Genomic DNA, 18,749 nt, shown 5'->3' with positions numbered 1-18,749 from the left:
TTTCTCATGAACCACATTGTCGTTAATTTCATTTGGAGGGCCGTTATGTTTGCCAACTAGGCTGCCATAATTAATCGACTAATGCATTGCATTTGGATTATTTTAAGATGGTAAATATATGTCAAGAAATGTTTTATTTGTTGATTTACATTAAAGAATAAAAATTTGACAAAAGGAAATCTAAATTATTAAAAATTATTAGTATTATTATTTAAAAAAATCAACAAATATTTTAATTTGTTCATAATTTGTTATTCATTTAAAAGAGAGTAAACATATTTCAAGTTTTTTTTAAAAATAAAAATACTTTTTCATTTTCATTATTTAGATTTTTTATATGCTTTTGATTTTTTTGAAATGAAAAATACTGAAATAAGAATAGTGGAAAGTAATTATTCTCTATAATCTGTTCGCTCTTTCTCACATGGGCCGCTGGGGGTGCTAGAGCCTCTCCTAGGTAACTATATGTACCAGGTGGCGACACCCTGAATCAGTGATCAACCACGGACGACCATTCACATTCACACTCACACCTAGAGCCAATTTAGAGTGTTCAACGGGCCTACCCTGCCTTTTGAGTACTGCGAGAAAACCCACACAAGTCTGGGAGAACATGTAAACTCCACACAGTGGGGACCGACCTGGAATCGAACCCTCGATCCAGAACTGTGAGGCCAACGCGCTAACCACTTGTCCACCTCTCTATAAACGTATCTATACCCTTTATTTGATGTTTAGAATGAAACATGACACAAACAAAATGGATTATTTCCCCTGCCATGACACTTTGACATCTGTGAGTTTAGGATGTTGAAGCAACAGATGTGAGGAATGTTAAAACGGAAAAATGTAGAGTGAGAAGATGTTGCGAGACTACCACAAGCTAGCCGCACAGCCGCAAAAAGGATGGCCATGCAAGACTAAACGGGCGGAAAGTAGGTTGGAAGGTTTTGGAAAACAGTCAGCGGAGAAAAATGGATCCCGTGGGTGACTCTAAGGTACTGGCATACTTAGGGATGTTCAGAGTGGGGATATAAACTGAGCTCATGTAAAGCAGTAAGTGGTGCCTTAACTCATTAGTTGAATTATGACCAAGCTGTTGACTCAAAGTTTATGCAATAAAGACAAGTGGTATTATAAAGTTGTAAGCATGTGATATAAAACTTTAACTTTGCATTCAAAATGTATGGCGGAAACTAATATTTTTAAAAGTCTGAACTGCCCATCTCGGTTTTTATCGATTCTATTTTTTTTTCAGCTTCTGGTAACCATAGAGGTACTGTGGAGAGAATCCTAGCATACTGCATTACAGTGTAGTACGCTGGAAGCATAGCAGCAGACAGAAAAGCCACGCAGAGAGTGATCAACACCGCCCAGAAGATTATCGGCTGGTCTTTCCCCTCACTGATTGACATTGCCAGCCCTCGCTACCTCAGCAGAGACACGGGAACATTGTTAGGGACCCATACCACTCTGGTCACAACCTGTTCCGGCTGTTGCCCTCTGGCAGACGCTACAGGTCTCACAAAGCACAGACAAATAGACTTAGGGACAGTTTTTTTTCCCAGAGCCATCAGATCTCTGCACTTATATTAGCACGACACACAATCCCTTCTGTGCAATAACTTTGGGGTGTGCAATAACAATGTGCAATACCTTAGATCAGTGGTTTTCAAAGTGGGCGGTACCGCCCCCCGGGGGGCGGTGTGAACTTTCAGGGGGGCGCTGACGAATAAACAGGCGAATGGGGGGCGTTGAAATAGTGAAGGGGGCGATGGAGCAATTACAGTAAAATGTGACGTTGGTGTTTGTAGAAAGACCGGAAAAATTGATTGTCTGTAATAAAAAGTCGACAAAAAACAAGCTTTATTGAAACAAGAAACGTTGTCTGCTCGAGCGCTCACGAGCAGCGCGCATATACCGTATATCACTAATTGTCGCGAGTTTATCGTCGATCCAGGCGACTGGGGAAACCACCACCATCCAGTCAGCCGCAGAGGAGCACACAATAGCGCGCCGGCAACGCTTAACCACAGACGTATGCGCACAGCGACCGGCTTAATGCATCAGCTATCAATTTTTATGATTCGAGGTGAACTGCGCATTGGTCTATTAAAAGAAACGAAATTAGCGAATAATATCTGAGGCGCCTGTCTTCTATTTATTTAAGCTTCGTTCGTTGGAAAGGGGTAAAGAGGGGGGCGTTGGCATTTTGGCCCGGCGGTGAAGGGGGCGGTGGCCAAAAAAGTTTGAAAATCACTGCCTTAGATTGTGCAATATTTTAGAATTTAAGTTGCCAGGACGTGACTTTTTATGTTTCTATATTACTTATTTATATTTTTACTGGGAAAACACATTTTGTGGAGTGGAACCATCAATTTAGCTGTGTATAATGACAATAAAGATTTTTTCTTTGATTTTCATACATTCACCTGGAATAGTCCAAACAATCTTATTATTTCATTTTAAAACATTACCTATGAACTACGGTTATTTTACAAACTGCATAGGCACTAGTTTTCCAGAACATAATACAAAATTTAAAAAAAAAAAAACCTTCTTTCCAAACTCCAAAATGTTCCTTTAATAAATAAATAGGTTACGTTAGGTTAGGTTAGAACTTTATTTCATCCCGTATTTGGCAATCAGCTTTATAAAATTATGTAAAGCAACTATGTCTTTTCTTTATGTCATTTTTTTGGAAGATTTGATTAAAACAACAACAAAATGGAATGTGATGACGTGCCTTTTCATCGGTTATTCATTTACTGACCCTATCTTCCACGATAAATCAGGTAAGAAATTCCCTGGTTCATAAACAACAAGCCACGAGACCCAAACACACCATCGTTTGCGCATGTTGACTTGGGATTTCCTCCCTTGCTGGCAAGAAATCTCCAGCGCAGCTAAAGTATAGCATCAACTCTCCTCCAATGTTTGGCAGCCAGACGGCATTTTAGCAGGTTCCCTCGTGTGCGGTAGCTGAGGCGAGGTAATGGCCCCTCGAATGACTGAGTGAGCCCTGCTAATCTCTTTGCGCCCAACATAACGTCCTCACCAATCTACACACCTCCTGTTCTCACCTTTGTCAACCTTCCCTTAGCTTCGTCCTGATCGGTCGTTTTTTCTTTTGTTGTTGTGAAACATATGCTCAGAAAAAAATGGAGGCAGCCAGCTGGTGTGTGTTACTAACAATGAAATCAGTAAACCTTCTTATTGCCTAAAGCAACATCTGTCGATCGCTTCCAGTTGAAATAAATAGAAAGATTTTTCAATGACAAGTAGGTTAGGTTACAATGTTACTAACATGTTACTTTGGGCAACCCCTGTAGGGTTACGATTTTCTGGACCTACAAAATGTAAACTTTAGGCCTCGTCCGCCATTAAAACAATTGCAGGATAGTTTTTGCTTAGCTAGTGTATTGTGTTGGTCTGTGTTTGAATATCCTTGCCTTACATGGCATACTTTTTTTTTACATGATGGCTCCAAAGAAGAAAGCTTTTAAGTGAAATAAAAAATACCATGAAAGCAAAGTTTAACTCCGAAATCCCAGTTGGTTTGCCTCCAATCCCTCACAATTCACCAGTGCTTAAGTCCCTCGTCCAGTCAATCTACCTATAAAAGTTAAATTCCTCTATTGTGGCAAAGGTTTTAGGTCAAACAGACCATACGATGCCAACAGTCAAAATCCAACAACTTCCAGTTCATGTAAAATAAGGACAGCCATGGAACCAATCAGGTTGCAAGTATGCATCTTGTTGCAATATTTATGTAGTGAGAGCTGTCTTTCTGGCCTGTCCTTAAACGAATCACGTGTTTAAGGGAGACAGGGCGGGGCTGACAAATACCCTCTTTTGGTTTGTTTTTCAAGTTTTAGAGTTAGGTTCTGTATATGCAGTTGCAAAGTGAAATGCCTAGCCTTAAGTATTTTGACGTAGGAATGAAACTGGGTCGTAACTCAAGGACTCCTGTAGATGTCTTACTTCTCTGTCTTCGCCTGACTGAGACCCAAATGTCGACTTTTGCACAGTTCAGTAGATGCCACCTGGAGCCAGAGTAGAGCTACAGACAATGTGCTTCGAAAACAAGCCCGCTTTGATAAAATATACCCCTGGAGACTCCCGGCAAACCTTCTGGCATCTCTGTTTGTTTGTCTGAATGCGTGGCACGCTCGGGTGGAGTAAATGCCTCCTTCGCATGACAAATAGAATGCTCGCGACATGTGCGCAAACGCATGACCCCGAGATGAGTTCCTAAAACCTCAACCTACAGACCATGAAGCGCTATAACCGTGTTTGATAGTTACCCAGTGGTGAAGACGTGACGGAAGGGACTGCAGGATCGGAGTCTCCCTGGAATCCAGCCAATGTGATGTGAGAAGGGGAGGTGGGGCGCGGGAGGCCTGGATGTGGAGGAATGGTGACGACTGGCCAAATCTCCTATCCGGCCTAAGGTAGCCAAACCTAAGAACAAAAATTAACAGACTAAGAAAAAGACTATAAATCACACTTCATCCCATTGTTAGGCTTGGCCTGCATCTAAACATTTATATTTATATATATATTTATTATATATTACTATATAATATATATATATATATATATATATATATATGTATCTATATATATATATATATATATATATATATATATATATATATATATATATATATATATATATATATATATATATATATATATATATATATATATATATATATATATATATATATATATATATATATATATATATATATATATATATATATATATATATATATATATATATATATATCTATACATATATCTATACATATATCTATACATATATCTATACATATATCTATACATATATCTACACATATATATACACATATATATACACATATATATACACATATATATATATACACATATATATACACATATATATACACATATATATATATACACATATATATACACATATATATATACACATATATATATATATATATATATATATATATATATATATATATATATATATATATATATATATATATATATATATATATATATATATATATATATATATATATATATATATATATATATATATATATATATATATATATATATATATATATATATATATATATATATATATATATATATATATATATATATATATATATATATATATATATATATATATAACTATATATATAAAAACAATGTAAGTGAATAGATAATTTCTCCTCCCAGGTGTTTCTTTTTTTGCTTGGTGTGACATATTCAATATACGTAGTCAGTCCAAAAGAATAAACTGCCGTGACGTTCATGGTTTAGCAGCGCAGAGTGGAAAGAGCAAAGCGGCCATGCTAAACCTTGGCTTGACTTCAGGGCTGTTTATCGTCAGTAGAGAGCACTCTTTGACCTGGAAAATGAACGTACAGGAAGGGCAGCGGGCCCTGGCAGGAGAAGCTATGTTCAGGGGAGAATGTCAATGAGAGCCGCCTTCTCTCTCAAGGATACTTCCACCCGATTTAAATGCAAAGCAAGAACATGGCGACCATTCGCTGTTAAAAATGGATTAGACGTTCATTTTAGCCAATGGCAGCCGCTGAGTTAACATCCCACCATTCCTAAAAATAATTCACATCTCGACAGCACAATATTTGTTCATTCAATCCTGTATAGCTTATCATCACAAGGCTCATGAGGGGTGATAAACGTCTATGCCTACGCCTTATGAAAATCACTTCTTAATGAATTAAATGTCTTTTCCAGTGTGTGTATTCTCACCCTCTCGCTACTGTGACAATCAAAGTTCCCAAATACGTGATGAATAAAGTTATCTAATCTAATCTAATCAACAACTGTAAACAATCTGAACAAATGCTGCCACCAACCAATCAAATGGATTGGACCTCCACTATTGTTAAACTCATTACAATTCACAGTAGAAAGTTGAAAATACATTTTTTGTTTTTATTGGGTCATTTTTATTATTTAAATGAAAATGATTAAACATAGCATGGTTTCCTGACTCATGTATCGATAATTGCTGTATCGCCATATCATGAGATAATCAATTTTCTGAATTTTGTATCCCAAATCAGATTGTGAGGTTCCCTCATCTATAAGAGACATTAAAGTTTAATACTAAGGTGGGAGCTCACATCCAGGAAAGAAAAGAAGCTCAACTATTTTCACAAGTCGTGAGTAACATTCATAATTCATATTGCCTTTTTATTTCACAGGAAATTTTCAATGTTGCTGCTCATGCTTAGGATTGAAGGTGTGTTTACACAGCAGTGAATGACAGAATAGTTCATGGCTTTAATGGTGCCCATATGCTAAGTTGATGTGTGACGTCCCCCCGGGGTGAAAGTGACGACGAGATATCGCCGCGGCGACGCGCTGACTGACACTTTTCATCTGCCGGGCCGACAGCTGAGAAGCGCCAAATTCATGCCATCCGCTCAATAAACAATCTCCTGCCATTCGCAGCAAATGAGCTATTAGTTAGACGCTGATAATCTATGCTTTTGATGGATTTTCTTTTAGGGAGACCCATTGGGAGGATCAATGTGGTGTTATTTAAAAAAAGGAGGAAGAATAATAGAAGTAACATTCAGACAACCGAAGGTTTTGATTAAGCATAAAATATGTACATGAATAATCCAGCCGCTCAAATGTCTGGACCCAAAACGGATCTTCAAACAGCATTCCTGATCATTACATTTCAATTATTTCACTGGAAATATTGCATACACCAAAGCGAGGGACTACACACACTTGTATACAGAATGGTATATTAAAGAAGACGTTTTGTATTCAAGAAACCTTTAAACGCTGTACAGCAGGACTACTCCAATGCTACGTTGTAAAGTAAAACCTTAGAATGTATAAACTCTACTATTTAAAATGAAAGGACACCGGAGTACAGTAATCCCTTAATTATCGCGGTTAATGTAGACCAGACATGGCCGCGCTTAACAAAATTTACTTTACAAAATCTTCCATCATATAGCTCCTCCCTCACTGCAAGATTTTATACAAAAAAAATCCAAAACATCAACAATGGCTGGCTCTAGAGGTGACTGTAAAGTAGTGAGTGCTACATACCTGGAAGTCAATAGCAATTACCGGATTTTCACGACTATAAGGCGCATTTAAAAGTCTTACATTTTCTTCAAAATAGACAGTGCGCCTTATAATACAGTGTGCCTTATAATACAGAGCGCCTTATAATACAGTGCGCCTTATATATGGAAAAATGTCATTCATTGAGGGTGTGCCTTATAGTCGTGAAAATACGGTACACAATTACAAAAATGAACTAGATAAACCGATGATTTATCTTGCATCATTTTTCTCCACGGAGAGCATGCTAAACAAAGCTAATGCCACCATCCATTTCCACTTCAGGATTCAACCAGGCGATTTTACATGGAGAACACCAGAGATTGTCAAATCATGTCTCTCCGAGGCGGAGGATGAGGGAGGCTCATTGCTCTGAGCAGTTTCCCAGCATCACTTCCTCCCACTGGCTGCGAGTTTAGTCACAAAGCCTGCTCCGGTCACTTGTCAATTCAAATAGCAGCACACACTCAAGCACACTTGCAGCCTTGCCACATCATCCGCAGCGTTAACCCTCCCCCGTCACGTTCTCGCCGGCCAGATAATGAAGCATTTTGTCATCGAGAGCGAGTAGGCGCTCATTCAGAAAAGACTCTCTGCAATGTTCCGCCAGCGTGAAATAGCGTCTGATGGATGGTGAGGCCCACACTGAAGGGTGGTAGGCCCATTTAATTGAATCAAACCAAATGGAAAGACGGCAGGATTAAAATGCTGGTCACCGGAAACGGGTAGATGGAGGAGAAAAGGGCACCAGTGCGCCAGGATAATTATCAAATGTTAGCAGACGAGAATTTTACCTCATTCACTCCAATTGACGGTAATAGAAGTGCAATAAATTGGAAACCTAAGTGAATGAGACTTGCAATTATTCAGTCATTCATTTTCTCTACCACATATAATCACAAGGTTCAGGGGGGTGCTTGAATCTATCCCTAGCAACTACGCCAGGCGGGGAACACCCTGAATTAGTGACAAGCAAATCGCGGCACACAAAGAGACTGACAATCATTCACGCTAAAACTCATACGTTGGGGCAATTTAGAGTTTTCAACAGGCCTTCCCAATATCCGAGCTGCCAACCCGGAACCCGGAATTGCAAGGCACGCTCGGGACTCCGGATAACCCCCGTAAACTACGGGAATCCCCCAAAATTGTCACTTATTTTTTCTTGGAAGCAACCATTACAGAAAAGTACCAAATTTTCATTTTAAATGCCTCGAAATTTACGCCATCGGTTCGGCTTCCACCATCTTGATTCAACTACACTATAAAGCAGAAGAATTCGGTAACACGAGTGCGTTGTCAATCATCCGAGTTACAAGTTCTGACGAATGATTCGTATTGTGTGACTTCAGCGCATATCGATTTTGCGTGAATCACATTCACTCTGGATAAACTCCGGAAATGTGACTAAGGTACTCCTGAAATGGGGTCCACTGAGGTTGGCAACTCTGGAATATGTTTTTGGGATGTGGGAGAAAAACGGAGTACCCGGAGAAAACCCAAGCAAACTCCATACAGGACGTTCCCGACCTGGGATCAAAACCTTGATCTCAGAACTGAGGTTGATGCTACAGTCAGAAAAATAATTGGAGACAAAAAAAGGAGAACAAATTAGCTAATGAGGTGACATTTAGCCTACAACAGCTGTGTTTTAATTTGTCTCAATGAAATTTGACCTTTAGTTCTGATGAGTTTGTCGTATTTGCGTACATCTGAGGTACGATATCAAGTTATGATTATTGGCAAAACACTAAGAAATGATAGAAGCTCCACACTGCCAGGACTTCCCACAGGACCACCTGGCCTGGGAGCAGTAGAGTGGAAAAAAATGCTCCACAATTTAGGTTCCTATCAATTTTCGTGTAGCTAAGTTGTCAATCTTGCTAATACCTTCACGGCAATTTGTCACAGTCAGAGTTCTGGGGGGAAAAAAGCCGAACCGAGCTCGTATGTCAATCTACTCGTATCTCAAATCAACGTTTACCATGGAAATGAACAAAATAAAAATAAAAATCCTATGAAAAAAACATTAAAAAAAGGATATTGGTATGGAAAAACATTTTTATTTGTTCTAATTTGCCATCTAATAACAGAGTAACTAATAACTATCTAGTGGTTATGAGCTTGAATACTAAAAAGAGACATTATTCAGTACAATCCAGAGGCTGGTTGTAATTCACCATCGGCAAACAGAGTAAAAAAATAACTAGAAGTTATGATGTTTAATACTAAAAGGAGACATTATTCAGTAGAAGGCGGAGTTCGTGGATGGGAAAGAGAGACTTGACGGAGGTCCTTGTACATAACATAAACTTTACATTTAACTTAAATGAACTTAGATTCCTATACACACACACTAAATAAACCATAAAACTTCTTGTGCAATAACCATGGCAAAGAGGTTGATGTATTCCATGGGGGCTTTGGAGGCAAACTTCCTGCTTCTCCATACGTATTGACGAGCCAGCTCAGTCACCTGTACACTACTCATGTTTTCGATTATTTCGTGCTTAATATCGATTTTGATCATCCACCTTTTTTTCTCATTACCCTTCATTGCACCGGCTTGCTTTGAGCCCATTGACTAATGCAAAAAAAAAAAAAAAAAACACGGAAAAAATGCAAAGCTCCACCCATTGTTTGAAGGTTTTTTTACACAAGGGAGTTGCGGCAAGAAAGGCGGTGCCATGCTGTTCTCATAAGTAGCCTCTCGCATCTCGTAAACCTGGCTGTCTCATATGCTCGTTTCTCAAAATTTGTCTCGTATCTCAAGGCAAATAGTGGCTCGTACTTTTACTCGTATTTAAAATGCCTCGTATGTTAGGGCACTCGTATGTATTACTGTACATTGACTCGGAGAGGGCGAATTAACATTTGTGAATTTGCTATCCCGGTCAAAATAGATTGGACGTCTCGCGTCGTCAATAGAAGCCAATGAGTTAGCAACTAAAGTAGTCACTATGACAAGTCAGCTGTGAGGCACTGATGGATTGCCGCCCTCTTCATCATGAAGCGCCGCGATGTGAATCGGAATTACAACTCTTAGAGTGATTAAAACTGGGCTACCAGCAAATAGTTTTTCAGACGAAGTGCGCCGATGATTCCAGTTTAAAATTTGATACGATCTTCCACAGAAAGAAAAAAAAAACAATCACAGCTCTAATGTAGATTTTATCTGACATAAAGTGCTTGTGTGCATAGTGCTGAGATGACAAAATTTGTGTTAAATGTGTATTAGTTTGTTCTCGCTTGATGACAGTGCAGCATGGAAGCACTCTCATTTTGATCCGTGAAGACAGCTTAGATATTAAAATACACATAGTAAAAATATTCCTATTAAAAATAAAATAAAAAAATAAAAGAATAAAAAATAAAAACAAAATATATATATATATATATATATATATATATATATATATATATATATATATATATATATATATATATATATATATATATATATATATATATATATATATATACACACAACAGCCTCACAAAAAGAAAATGCTGTAAATTTACCTCACTTATGGCCATTTCAAATTAAATAAATAAGATGGATTTATGTAAGAAAGTCCTTTCAGCCTCAATAAGCACTTCCAAATGATGTTTCAACAAGCCGGCTGTAGATGGAAAGGTATTTAACAAAAGAAAAGCAAAAAGCTAATGGCTTTAACCTTGCATAATACTCCAAACTCCAAATCGATCTGGTACTAGTGATAGTATAAGGCAGGACTGGATTAACTATTCCACAAAGGTCTGCAGTGGGTGTGTGCTTTTGTTCCAACCTATAAAGAGGAAACCTTTCCACCAATCTGGTATCTTAGAAGTGCAATTAATGTATTGCACTCAGGTGCTTCTTGTTTTAGGAGTAACCCCAATTCGTTAAACTGTCTGTGCTGGATTGGTTGGAACAAAAACGGACACTGACTTCGGTGTAGGCAGGCACGGGATCAATTCCCGTTGGTGCCGATATGATTCCAAGTGCCGATAGTTGCTTGTGTCTCTGCGTGCCCTCTATGGCGGACTGGCGACCAGTCAAGGGTGTTCTATGCCTTTCACTCAAGGTCAGCTGGGATAGGCTACAGCAACCCCTGCAACCCTTATTAAGGATGTTATTTTTTTGACCGTCCTCAACTTGGAAAACATATTCAACATTTTGGTAAGTCTCTATCAGAGACTGTAGAGACTGAATTAATTGTTTTATTTAGTAAGCATTACAGGGCGCAAACACATCCAGTGCCATCCTAATTATTCATGGTGTCTGACACTTGTGTCTCTCCAAGGACAGCAGCAGAGGAAAAAAACTTAGTTGAAAGATGAGACATGCACGCTTTGTGGCCTCTCGCACAGGAAGGGAAATGGGCAAAGGTCAGGTGAAAACATCCCAAGCTCATCATCGTATAACCGGCAGCTCGTGAAGGAAACCCACTGTAAATATGTTTCTCTTCGCTATTTTTAATTTAATGGACAGGGCGGCCAGATGACCGGTTCGTTAGGGCATCAACCTCACATTTCTTGGGACAAGGGTTCAATCCCAGGTCTGTCCTCACTGTGTGGAATTTGCATGTCCTCTCTGGGCTTGTGAGGGTTTTCTCCGGGTACTCCGGTTTCCTCCCACATCCCAAATGAAATGCAGAGTAGCCGGTTGAACACTCTAAATAGCCCCAAGGTATGATTGTGAGTGTAAATGGTTGTTTGATTCATTGTGTCTGCTATTGGCTGCAACCCTTGCGAACGAGCACTTCAGGGAACCGAAAAAATTACAAAACAACAATTTTGGATCGACTTTTGTTCTTTAAAAGCGCAAGTTAAGGACATAAAGGGAATAGAAAAAGGAGGAACCTCACCGATTGCTACTCACGCAGCGATGAGGATGCAGAGAGCTGATAAAAAGACTAACATTCCCTCAAGGCAACATCTTGCACAAGCTGACAAAAGGAACGAGTGGGAGAGATGATTCGCACCCAGAAAGGGATCACGTTTACACGTGCAATTCAATTTGACCGCAAGCAACAATCTTTCGATCAAAATCGATTGAACCACTCTTACTATCAGTGGCAGCAAAATAATTCATTTATGTAAAAGCATTAAAGATGTTTCTGTCATTTTCCTGCTTTATGTGGTCATTTCTAAAGTTACGCATTAAAAAAATTTAAGTAAAATAATCACTTTTAGAATATATTTGGTCTGTACATCACTGTCAATTACAATTGGTTAATTTCGTTAAAAGGAAAGAAAAAAAGAAAGATTATAATATACCAGTAGCTAGGTAGATACAGTAAAAGTAACTTCTACATAGTATGCTATTTTGCGTGATAATGTAATAAAGCAGGATGATGCAACAGTCTCTAAATTTCCCAAAATATTACAGTTCGGACAAAATAGGACTGAGGCAATAATTACATTAGAACAAAGGTGCAAGGCCTTCTCTGCTGGTCTAAAAAATATATATGAATCACAGACTGAAGTTAATTAGGTTTTGTACATGAATACTTATTATCCAAAATTTCTGTCAGCTTTTTTTCTTTGCTTTTCCACTGGTTGCTCTGCTTCCAGATGTGCTTTCATATTTAAGCATCTAACCAAACACATTTCAGCCATTATTTGTTGCCAGAGTCAGAAATCTACCTTGAGGCCTTCACAATCCGTTCTGCAGGCCCTGCAGCATAAAATTAGCGTCGATAAAACTGTCAGATTTCGAGTTGGCGACACTAGGCATAGGGATAAGTCATCGCTTTCACAAACTATGATTAGCTAGTGTTAATGTGGACTAGCCAGAGCGATCAAACTGTATCTGGAGTGAGCTACACCCGCAAATATATTGTTGTGTTGATATAATAGCGGTTTTTTGTCAACCTCCAATGGCTGAAGGAGAAGAAATGGATGTTTGCAGATGTACTGTCAAAGACATTTTCAAGACAGACTTTTCATAAAACGCTGGACATCATAAAGAAAGGTCGGACAACTCCGAAGCAAGCAAGCCTGTCACAACCGGGAACGGACATTTTTAGCACCAGAAATACAAGAGGACAGGCTGGACTTTCAGCATTAGCGTTTTTGTTTTTATGATAGTCTGACAAAGGCCCACATTTATCTTAAATCAACAATCCAGAAACATTATGATTTTTTTTATCCTAGCAACATTATAAACAGCTAGAACATGTAACACTATCTTTTATTATTATTTTTTATGAAAGCGTCGCAGAAAGAACTGCATGCTGTTAAATAAGGTCACGGCTTTTAAATATCAACGCATCGCATGAGGGTCAATGTCACAGCAGCTGAATTTCTGCTCAAAAATTGCCTTGGAACAATTTGAACAATCACTGCAGTGATGGCTTTTTTGTTGACAAGTAGCTCGATTGTTGTGTCGATGCTTGATTGCTCACAACTGGGGACAAAACAGAAGTAATGCGCCGTATAATTTTGAGAATATCATAGCGTGGCAAATAAAAAAATATTGCCCCTGCCAGATCGACTTTAAAGAACTTTTCAACTGTCGTCAAAGTGTATCGCTGCAATGAAAATCATGTAGCGTGACGAATGCTGGATATTAGCAAGCGGGCTGTAACTGTCTAAATATAAAAGTTTTGACAAACTTTTGCTAGTAATGAAAGAAATTGACATTCGTTTTGGTCCTGTATAATTGTCACCAAAGTGAAGATTGTAAAAAGGACCAACATGAAGACATTTGGAGCAAGTAAAGCGCTAATATTCCCCCTATTTGCCTTAAAACTGCAGCATCGCCCCTGGTTAAATGGTAAATACATATGTTAAATCATACAATAACCAACGGCCATTTCCATTTTAACAACAGAGGAACAAAATACATCATCAGCATGGAAATAATGAAAATTTTGTTACCCAAAGTTTTAAAAATAAGAAAAAAGGCATTGCCAAAGTTGGTGTAATAGCATCCAAAAACCTAACACTTTGGTTTTTGTTTTTGTTTTCTCATAATGTTTCTAGGGTGAGATGCATGCACTAAGAAGCCCAAGCACAACAAATCACCGAGTTATCTTCATGATACACCTGCCACGTCCTCCTTTCACCTTCAGGGCCCTCGACATCCCAGAGTTTAAAATGCGTGTGACGTGTGCTGACATTTCCAGACGTACGCTCTCAATCCTTTCATTTGGAGCAATGAAATTAGACGGAACCAAAAGACAGAAAAGCAAATGAAATGAAGGCATTGATTTCGAGACGGAAAATGTCTCGACTGGCGATCGATTGGGCTGCAATGAAGAAGCACGTTGGCTGCTAACAGGATAAATTCACACACACACACACACACACACACACACACACAAATGAGTGAGTGCTGTCATATTTATGGCACATTGCAATTTTCCTTTATATTTTGGTTCTGGTTCCTGATTACTGTATTTTCTCTGCTTGAACTGTTCGAGGGCAAGTGCCATTTTTTTATATTTAAAAGAAAAAAATGAAAAACAAACCTGCCATTATATTACTTTACATTATATTTAATATCCAAATGTAGTAAGCATAATCCATAAAGTCAGTCATTTTACAAAAAAAATATTTAGTATTTATCTTTTTTAAGTCAAATTATAATTTGATATTGTATTTAAAACATTACATCATCTAAAGGAATACATTTTAATTCAAGAAAAGGCAGTAAATATACAGTCATACCTCGACATACGAGTGCCCTGACATACGAGCAATTTGACATACGAGTAAAATTTTGAGCAAATATTTATCTTGAGATACAAGACAAATTTTGATATAGGAGCTTACAGCAGACGCGAGAGGCTGCTCATAGGAACATTTTGGGCACTTGGGTTTTTTTTCCCGTAATCAGTGCGAATTGCAGAGAGATTCCTAATACGAGATGAGTATAATATACTTCTAGTTCGCAAGTGGTCGTGCTATTGGAAGGAAATTTGTGTGCATCATTTTGGAATATTTTGAAGGGAAGACGAAAGCAAAAAAAACTCGATAGGTTTCATCTGAAAGTCATGGTGGAGGCGGGGCATATAAAGCCAAAGAGAAGAACGGTATAAAAATCTAAAACAAAAATAGAATTATGTTTAGTGTGGGGTTAGATTAAATTTATTTTTGAGTGCGTCTGCATCGTAACCCAAGTTCATTTAAATTTATTTATGTTATGTTACGACCGCGTTGCCGTGCAAAATGTCTCCGCATTTGTAAGTAGAGGAAGGGCTGTATAAGGCTCTATAATCTTGTAGCGACAGTTATTCATCCTGTCATCTGTGGCTTTCTTCATCCAGTTGAAGCAACATTACTGGTGACGCAGGCAGCTTCATTATGCAAACTGTAATCCCACTGAGAGCCCACTACTGTACGTTTGAAAAAGATGGACATATACTATTGTATATAAAACATGTCCCCCGAATCAAATCAGCTAAGTAATCAATAACAAGCCATGAGATGAGTGCTATCGATTTTATCATCTATTCTCCGAGACATTTATTTCTATGGCATATCAAAGCATTTCCAGGATCTTACTGTATTGTAATGATCCATTAGTTAATGACAAATGGTAATACAAGCGTCACGTTGAACATGAGAAATGGCTGGCTAACGATGTAAATGTCACGGTTGAAAGCCATGTGACGTGTCAGTAAAGACGGCTGGTAGAAAAACAGTGCCAAATAGCCTCTCCATGACGGAAAGGCCCATTGAGATCCCATCACAGAGACTATTCAAATCAGCAACAGGCTGCCACTAAAGTGCAAATGGTCGGAAATGACACAGCCGCCAGCCTCGCACCCGACGCTTAAGTGCAGCAAAATTTCATAGCAAGCTGACAGATACGAGACGTCCGAGACGACGCCGGTGTATAGAAAGGATGGAGTTTTTCCGCTTCTTGATGTTGATGGTGTAGTGGTTCTTCCGCCTGACTTTGTTGCGGGCCGGCTGGGTTCGATTCCCACTCGGTGGAAGTGTGATTTTGAGTCTGAGTGGTTGTCTGCTTCTCTGTAGCGACCAGTCTAGTGCAAGGGTGGGCAAACTATTCCACAAAGGGCCACGGTGGGTGTGGGTTTTCATTCCAACCCATTGAGAGGGCACCTTCTTGCCCACTCAGTGGGAGGGTGATGTTTTTGAGTCTGTAAACATTTTTGCTACCTCAAACAAGATGGCGCCGTACAAGTGGCAGCCGGTGGCGGTAGCTCCGTCCACTCTTGCTCGTTTTGTGTTTTTTCTGTCTTAATGATTTGATTTGGTGATTCTAATGATCCCATTTAATTTGATTTGCTTTGTACTTTCTGCTTTTGCTTTGTTGTTTTGCGGCCTTTGCGACTGTACTGTCTAACTTAAAACTCTTCCTGTATCTGCATTCTTACCCTCTTTCTACTGTCACAATGAAATCTCCCAAATATGGGATGAATAAAGTTATCCCATCTAATCCAATCCAATCCAAAGCTTATTTTCTAGTCGGAAAAGCCATTTGTGGAGAGCAAAATCTCAGGTGACGGAGCCATTTCAAAGAGTCCGGCACCTGCTTCTCCCAAAGGAGAAGCCCCTTCGTCCTCCCAGGCATCTCGTTTTCCATTTTGCGCCTTCTTGGCATCGTAGGAATACTTTTTTCTTTTTCTCTTTCACACTTTCTCCTTGGCCGCTTGCCCTCATTGTATTGAGCGAAGGTTTAAGGACTGGCCTGGGGAAATCAATACGCATGTGATGCCGTCGCCAATCACTTTCATGGAAAGACTGGCTTTATTCCTTGCACTCTACTTGGTATGGAACATTTGATGTCTGATTTTTAATCCACTAATAGACAACTGCTTGACTGTAAAAAGAGACAGTTTAGTTTTTATATTATTTTATCAATTATCGAATTGGCTGTCACTCAAGGGAATAGAAAGACAATCAATTTGGGCTGGAAAACAATTGCTGCCAAACCACCCAAAACAAATGGTTTAGATGTCTAGCACCATCAGTGCTACGGAAAATGGTCATTCAATGCCCGTTATTGTAGCTTTAATGTTTTTGCAGTCTATTACTGACGATAGAAGTTAATTGATAAATATAGTACACATTCGCTCAAAAAGTCCATCTGGGTGGAGTTTCCATGTTCTCCCCGGGTCTGCGTGGGTTTCCTCCGGGTACTTTGGTTTCTTCCCACATTCCAAAAACATGCATGGTGGGCACTGGACACTCATGATTGGACACTCTACATTGCCCTTAGCTATGAGTGGGAGTGTGCATGGTTGTCTGTCTCGTTGTGGCCACTGATTCAGGTTGTCCAAAGCCTCTGGCCTGGAGTCAGCTGGAATAGGCTCCAGCACCCCCCACTACCCTAACGAGAATAAAGCGGTTCAGAAAATGAGATGGGATCAGATGAGATCTAATTGTGAGCTTTTTTATGGGAGGAACATTCAAAAGGCGCTTGGGGGGTCACCCTGTTTTGGTCTGCATTTTAAATTGTACTTTTCATTATGTTATTTAATTAGTATTTTTTATCATCAATACTATTGGAAGTGTACTCAAGTATCCTTCCGTCCCTTGATTTATATTTGCTACCTTGTGGACCTCCTGTGAGTGGCTCCAGTTTTTTTTATCTAGGTCTACAATGTCTTCTGTGTCTGTCTTGCTACTGCAACCAATGAAATTTCCAGAATGAAAGATAGTTCTAATTGAATCTAACATAACCCTTTTGGCTGCCGTAGACATTAAATCTGTCTGAAGGGGACGTTCAATTACTTCTACCCTCCATTCCAAACGGATTGGACATCTACTAATGGTAAACTCTAAAAAAAAGTTCAATGTAAATTCATGCAAAAAGGGATTATCGACGATCAAAATAATGGCATGTGGCACCAAAGTGTGTTTTGCAACATACTAAATATTTCGCTTGCGGTAAATCAGCAGAGCTGTTTGCGCTGTGCAAGTGAGTTTCGGTGTGATGTCAAGTCCAATTAGTCAGTCTGGCCTGGGGCTCATTACTCAGTGGTGTGGGAGAACACATGGGGCACACTCTCCTCTCACGGAATTTGGGAACGCTGTTCCCAAATTGAGATCTCTTTAAACATGCTGTTGCCCGGGCAACACATTGCTATGCTATATTATGTTTCTTAACATAAACATAATGGAGATAGTGCGCGTTATAGGCGTGCTATCACCGCGAGGGGTACTATACATACTGGATTGGACTAAACTGAACCATTACCTGTTGTCTATTTGTTTGTATGAACCAAAAAATGCACAAAACACAGTTTTAATCCCATTTAGCTGTTGCCCAGAAAGCCAGTCACTTACCGGAAGAGATGTACGTGAATGTGGGCTTACGGACAAAGTTTTTGTTGGGTTTTAATCCTCCAACAAATGGAATTTGTTGGTATCGTCTCATCTCATCTAATTTTTTGAACTGCTTTATAGGGTCGCAAAGGGTGCTGGAGCCTATCCCGGCTGACTTCGGGCCAGGAGCAGGAGACACCCTGAATTGGTGTCCATTCACACTTACACTCATACCTAGGGGCAATTTAAAGTGTCCATTTAGCTTACCATACATGTTTCTGGAATGTGGGAGGAAACCCGCAGTACCCGGAGGAAACCCATGTAGGCCCAAGGAAAACATACAAAGGCCACACAGGTTTTAATCAAAACATTTGACTGAAACGGCTTTA

General features: G+C 39.1%; 1 protein-coding gene across 1 annotated transcript in view; it reads right to left on the bottom strand.

Moving 5' to 3' along the window:
* Nucleotides 1–18,749, bottom strand: part of drp2 (dystrophin related protein 2) — a 118,049-nt gene that overhangs the window by 80,221 nt on the left and 19,079 nt on the right. Inside the window, exon 2 of the mRNA XM_077733012.1 lies at nt 4,308–4,464. The gene's annotated coding sequence lies outside the window, so the exon portion shown is untranslated. The remainder of the gene's footprint in view (nt 1–4,307; nt 4,465–18,749) is intronic.

The sequence above is a fragment of the Stigmatopora nigra genome, chromosome 14 (genome assembly GCF_051989575.1).
Source record: "Stigmatopora nigra isolate UIUO_SnigA chromosome 14, RoL_Snig_1.1, whole genome shotgun sequence".
Lineage (NCBI taxonomy): Eukaryota > Metazoa > Chordata > Actinopteri > Syngnathiformes > Syngnathidae > Stigmatopora > Stigmatopora nigra.
The sequence above is the reverse complement of the archived record's forward strand: the minus strand, read 5'-3'. Positions and strand labels throughout refer to the sequence as shown.